The following is a 6,695-nucleotide window of genomic DNA, read 5'->3' on the forward strand; positions in this document are numbered from 1 at the left end:
TTTCATGCTAATCATTAACTCTCATGTTTATGAAGCCTCTCCCATACCAATCCCCTCCCCCCAACCCTAGCCTACACCCTCAGAGAAGAGGATTATTATCTGAGTCCCATTCTATCCTTCTCACTTAAGCCTGATGTAAACTATTGAAAGAAAAGGAAAGGAATGTGGTAGAGGAGAAGGAACCAGAGATAAGGTAGGGAAAAGGAAAATGAAGAACTGAGCTGACAAAGCATAAGAATCACAGATTCTAGAGTCAAAGGGACCACCTAGTCCAACTTTCACCCAAATCAAGAATCCTCTGGACCACATTGCCAGCAAGTGGTCATCTAAACTCTACTTAAGGACCTCTCATGATGGGGAACTCACTATCTAATATAGTTCCTATTTCACAGGTTTGTTGTGAAAATGAAATGAGGTACCAGAGGCCAGCCAGTGAGTTCACAAATGCTTTGTGAACCTTAGAGTTCTCTGTATCAGTTGTGAGGAGGAGGAGGATGGTGATGATGGTGAGGGTGGTGGTGATGATGGTGGTGGTGGTGATGATAATGATGATGACAGTAGTGACTCAGACCACCACCCCCACAAGACAGCCCATTTTATTGATGGACAGCTCTAAATGCTGGGAATTTTCTCCTTATATAGAGCTAAGATCGAACTCTCTGAAACTTCCTGTCGTTGACCCTCGTGCTGCCCTTCATGTCCAAGCATAACAAGTCTCATCTCTCTTTTGTATAACAACGCTTTAAATACTTGAATATAAGCAATCAAGTTCTCTCTAAGTCTCCCTTCCTCTGAGATACACGTTCCCATTTTTTTTCAACCAGTCTTTGTGCAACAACACTCTCCGGGGCCCTTGCTGCCTCGGTCTCTTCGTTTTGATCCATTTCCAGTTAGTCAATATTATTACTATAGTGTGTCGCCCAGAATTGAACACAATTTTCTGGATAATGTCTGATCGAGGCAGAGTACCATGGAAGCTCCTTCCTCATGCCCGTCCTCCTGGCCCTGCAGCTTTAACCTAGGCAATATCCTCACTTCATTTTTCTCACCTGTGCACCCAAGCTAATGTCCTATGGGTTCAGGATCTCAGGACCTTGGCCTCCTTCTTCCCTATTTCCCCTCGGTTGGTTAGGAGATCCCAAGCCCACACTCCCCACCCTATGTATTCCAACTTCCCTCCTCATCCTCCCTGCCTATATATTATGGAACAAAAGCCTTGATAGGCTAGCTAAAGTTGTTGGCTCTGTGGAGGGAGAAGAAACACAAGGAAGGGGCGGGAGGAGGGATGGAGATAGGGAATGCAATGTTCCCCAAGGACTAAAGTTCTTTTCCTGGGTTTATGGGTATAAGAACCCCTCTGAATGCTCTGATTCAGAGGAAGGAAGGCAGCATTTATTAAGCACCTACTGTGTGCCGGGCACCTTCCAACTACTACTTCATTTGATCCTGGCAGGTTGTGGCTATTATTACCCTCATTTTACAATTGAGGGACCTGAGGCAGGCGAAGTGACTTGTTCAGGGTCACACAGCTTACTGGCTTGTGTCTGAGGCTGGATTTGAACTCAGATCTTTCTGACCCCAGGGCCAGCACTTTTGTGCATTATGGAGCTCCAACTTCCTCCACGCAGTGGGAAAGAGAGAGAGCCGTTATACTGAGGTAGGGAAAAAGTCTGATCAAGAAGGGTAACTACTTCAGAATGTGACTAATACAGAAATATTCTGCGTTATTGCACATGTATAACCTATATCAAATTGCTTGCCATCTCAGGGAGGGGGAAGGGCAGGGATGGAGTCAGAGAATTTGAAAGTCAAAAATTTTTTTTCTTTTTGCAGGGGGGAAGGCAGGACAATTGGGGTTAAGTGACCAAGGTCACACAACTAGAAAGTATGTCAAGTGTCAGAGGTCAGATTGGAACTCAGGTCCTCCTGACTCCAGGGCTGGTGCTCTACTCACTGCGCCACCTAGCTGCCCCAAAACTCAAAATTCTTAAAAATGAATGTTAAAAAATTTTATGTGTAATTGGAAAAAAATAAAATATTATTAAAAAGAAGAAGGGGTAACTACTTACTGACTGTGTAACCCTGGGCTACCCAGTTAACCTCTCTAAGTCTCATCAGCAAAATGGGCTTAAAACTACCTACCTTACCAAACTTAGCACATTTGTTCATTCACATTCATTGAATCACTTATTCAACAAATATCTGTTAAATGCTTAGAAGAATAAAGTACAGTGCTAGGAACCAAAGCAATACAAAGATGAATAAAGGTATTACCCATGCCCTAATGTTGTGTTTAATGAATAGAATTTACCATATGAAGTAGAACATAAGCTCCTTGAGGGCAGGGATTATTTCATTTTTGCGCTTCCATCTCTGTTACACAGCACCATGCCCGGCACACAGTAGGTCCTTAATAAATGCTAATGGAATGTATCCTTGTGGCAAAAAAGAAAAATGTAGTCTTTGACCTAAAAAACACCATAGGAATGTCAACTGTTGCAACTAGGTTGTTGCCTGAATGTTTTGCCTGGAGAAGTGTTCCAGGGAATCATTCAAATTCTTGAACAGGTGACAGGTGACCTGTGAAAGACGGGATAAGACTGATTCTACTGAGTTCCTGAGAGCAGAGCTAGTAGCCATAGGAAAAAGCTGAGGGAAATAGCTTCCACTTCAGTATTAAGAAAAACTTCCAAACTTAGAGCTACCCAGAAGAGGAAGGAGTTTCTCTTCACTACACGGCATAACTTAGAGGCTGCATGACCACGTCAGTTCAATTCAAAACATTTATTAATATTAATTAATTAATTAAATTAATCAATTTATTAATTTAATTAATCCAATTAATTAATTAATGAAATATATTAATTTAACTTAAAACTTAATTAATAAGATAACCTACTATGTGCCAGGTATGGCGCTAAGTTCTGGAGATACAAAACAAGAAAAAGAAAGACAGTTCCTATCCTCAGGGATCTTATAATTTAATGGAGGAAGACAACACACCAAAGAAAGCTGGAAGGGGGGAGGGGTTATGTTGAGAGGATTCTTATGAAGTGTGGACCAAGATGACTTCTAACTCTGAGTGTGTGTGTGTGTGTGTGTGTGTGTGTGTGAGTGTGTGTGTGTGTGTGATGTGTAAAGTAGGACATGAGATAGAGAAAGACAGAGACGGGGGGGGGGGGGGGGGAAGAGGGAGGAAGAGAGAGAGAGAGAGAGAGAGAGAGAGAGAGAGAGAGAGAGAGAGAGAGAGAGAAACTAGTCCTATAAAAACCATCCAAGCATGAGTCTCATGAACTGTGTGTCCAGAGTGCTATCTTGTATACAAAGGGAACACGAATTGTGAGGATGGGAAGAGGAGAGGAATCCTGTGCATGCACTCCTCAATCAGTCTGTATACAACTGTGTCCCCATTTCCACGTGTGCCTGGAGTAGCTGTTGTATAGGATTTTCTTCGTAACTGGCACCCCCTGCCGGAGTAAACATTCTCCCATCTGTGGCTGAACGGAAGACACTCCAGGAATGGATCTCTGGCTGCTCTCCCTCAGGACAGGCTGTTCTGTGCAGGCTAATAAAGATTCCCTCATGTGTCCCTATGCCTATACCCCACGGGGTTCTTGGGCCAGCTGCCTAAGCTGCGAGAAAACATACAGACACTCCTCCCTGTCTTGGGGGTGACAGATAGGTATATTCCTCCAAGATCTCTCCCTAAATGAAATTTCAGGAGAAGAGGCAGCTGGGAGGCTCCAGGGCTTCAGTTGAGAATTCCTTTACTGGGAGGGGAATTCATTTGTGGGTCTGGGAGTGGAAAAGCATCTGAGAAACCTTGAGCCTAGCCTAAGCCACATCCATTCTGATCACAGAAGACCTCTGGGCTGGATACCCGGGTCAGATGATATTTGGGCATTTGGGGCAAGGGGTATGATGGCTATAAGAGCGGGAGGCAGGATGGTTCAGGGTCAGCAATCAGGGGCTGGCTCATTTCCTCTCCATGTAAGTTAGGCCTTTGCTGATTAGACCTCTTGGGGGAAATTTTTTGAGGAGTGCTGGAGTACAGTGGAGGGGGTTTCCAATGATTAAAAATGGGGGGAGGGGTGTAGAGGGAGAAAGGATTCTGAAAAACTTGAGATCTCTGAAGATGAACCAGGCTGCCTGATTAGATGCTGAGCTCCGAGTTACTGGGAGTGTTTAAGTAGAAACTTGGATGGATGACTACATGTTGAGGATGGGGAGCAGAATCTTGTTTTAGGTAAGGAATTATATTGGATGACTCACATTGGCATACAAATGGCATGCAAGCTAAAATGAATACCAAAAGCTGCCTGGATGGGGGTGGGAAAGTCAAAAGGGTATAGCATTTATATCTAGGAGGGACTTTAGGAATTATCTTCTCCAACCCCCTCATTTATGGATGGTCTTTGTGTGGAGGATGGTGTGACTGGATCCAGATGACTGAATGACAAATTCAGATTTTTTTAACACCATTTAGTAAGCTTTTCCTTCCCTGAAAACTGCTTTTTCAAGTCATTGCTTAGATGCCAAGAAGGAATGAGGATAGGCAAATCAAGGGGCATGGGCCCTGATAGTCTTTGAGGCCTCTCCTCTTACTCCATTTTGGTTTCCCTGGGTTTTATTTAGTGCTGGGCTCCCCTTCACACCAAGTGAGCCTCCTGTCCCACACACTGACAGCTTGAACCATCCCCTCCTCCTATTTCTGTTAAAGGTACTACCACCTTCCAGTTACCTAGTCTCTCAGCCCTCAGGATCACACTGAATTCTTCCCTCTCCTAGGACCTAGAACCAATTAATTGCTGGATCTTGCCAGTTTTAGGTCCATGATACTCTCTGACCCAGTGGTGTTGGCCTCATTGCTATTCTTCACACCAGATGCTCCATTCCTAACTCCCAACATTTTCTCTTATTGTCTCAAATACCTAGAATTTTCTCCCTTTTTTCTCTCTAGCTCCTAGCTTTGCAGCTTCCTTCAAGTCTCAGCTAAAATCCCAGCTTTTCCAAGAAGGCTTTCCTGTTCTCATTTAGTGCTAGTGCCCTTCTTCTGTTGATTATCTCCAATTTATCTTGTATATATCTTCTTTTTTCATAAACATTTGCATGTCGTCTCCTCATTATACTGTGAGCTTCTTGAGATCGGGGACCTGATGTATGTTGTTTTCGTTCAGTCATTTTCAGTCCTGTTAGACTCTGTGATCCCATTTGGGGTTTTCTTGGCAACGATACTGGAATGGTTTGTCATTTCTTTCTCCAGTTCATTTTACAGATGAGGAAAGTGCGGAAAACAGGGTGAAGTGACTTGCCCAGAGTCACACAGCCAGTACATATCAGATTTGACTGATATCAGTCACATTTGAACTCAGGTCCTCCTGACTCCAGGCCAGGATACATAGTAGGCACTTAACAAATGTTTGTTGGGACTGACACTAGACCTTTCCCTTTGTCACCTCCCTCTCTCTGTCTCTCTCTGTCTCTCTCTGTCTCTCTCTGTCTCTCTCTCTCTGTCTCTCTCTGTCTCTCTCTCTCTCTGTCTCTCTCTCTCTCTCTCTCTCTCTCTCTCTCTCTCTCTCTCTCCTCTCTCTCTCTCTCTCTCCTTTTGGAGGCAATCAGGTAATCAGGTTAAGTGACTTGCCCAGAGTCACACAGCTAGTGAGTGTCTGAGATCAGATTTGAACTCAGGTCCTCCTGACTCCCCTCACACAAGTCACTACCCGAAGTCACCTCTCACCTGCCCTATTGCAGAAGGACCTGATTGATGACCTTGCTTACAGTCTTTCCCCTCTCCAATCCAACCTTCAAACAACTGTGAAAATAATTTTTCTAAAGCACAGATCTGACCCCTCAATGACTCCCTTTTGCCTCTAGAATAAAATACAAATTCCTTAGCCTAGCATTTAAAGCCCTTCACAGTCTGTCTCCAGCCTGTCCTTCTGAGCACAGTTTCCTCCCCTTTGCATACTCTACATCGCACCTATATGGCCTATTTGCTCTTCCTTGAACTTGGCCTTCTATCTCCTGCCTTTATGTTTTGCCACCTTCTAGGCTCTGACTCTTGAAAGCCAGCTCCTTCAAGTCCCAACTCAAGTTGCTACTTCCTTCCTATGGCAGGTAGGTTTCAGACCTTCCCTTGACTGCACCTCTCCCTCACTGAAGTAGGACTACCTTTTCTGATACCCTTAGCGATTAGTGCTCTTCAAATTATCTTGTATTGACTTTTCCATGTACAGGGCATACTATGTTTATTCAGTAGAATGTAAAGTCTTTGAAGGCAAGTATTGTTCTTTCTTTAGTCTTTGTATCCCCAGTAACTGCAGAACTTTGCACATGGGAGATGCTTAATGAAGTTTTGTTTAATTGAACTGAATTGTCTGGCTTCAAGCCTTTTTAGTACCATCATACTCAAAAGTAACTTCTTTCCCCAATATTATTCTTTCTGGGGAAGGAAGGAATGTTGATCCTTTGGGGAAGCTAAAGTCCCACTGGATCATGAACCCCAGGGACTCCTGGAATCTCTCTCTCTCTCTCTCTCTCTCTCTCTCTCTCTCTCTCACACACACACACACACACACACACACACACACAAACCCACACACCCACACCCACACCCACACACACACACACACACACACACACACAAACACAGAGTGATAGTGATATCAGCTTCCATGGTTCCAATTATGATTTTG

This window comes from Trichosurus vulpecula, chromosome 4, assembly GCF_011100635.1.
Source record: "Trichosurus vulpecula isolate mTriVul1 chromosome 4, mTriVul1.pri, whole genome shotgun sequence".
In the NCBI taxonomy this organism is placed as follows: domain Eukaryota; kingdom Metazoa; phylum Chordata; class Mammalia; order Diprotodontia; family Phalangeridae; genus Trichosurus; species Trichosurus vulpecula.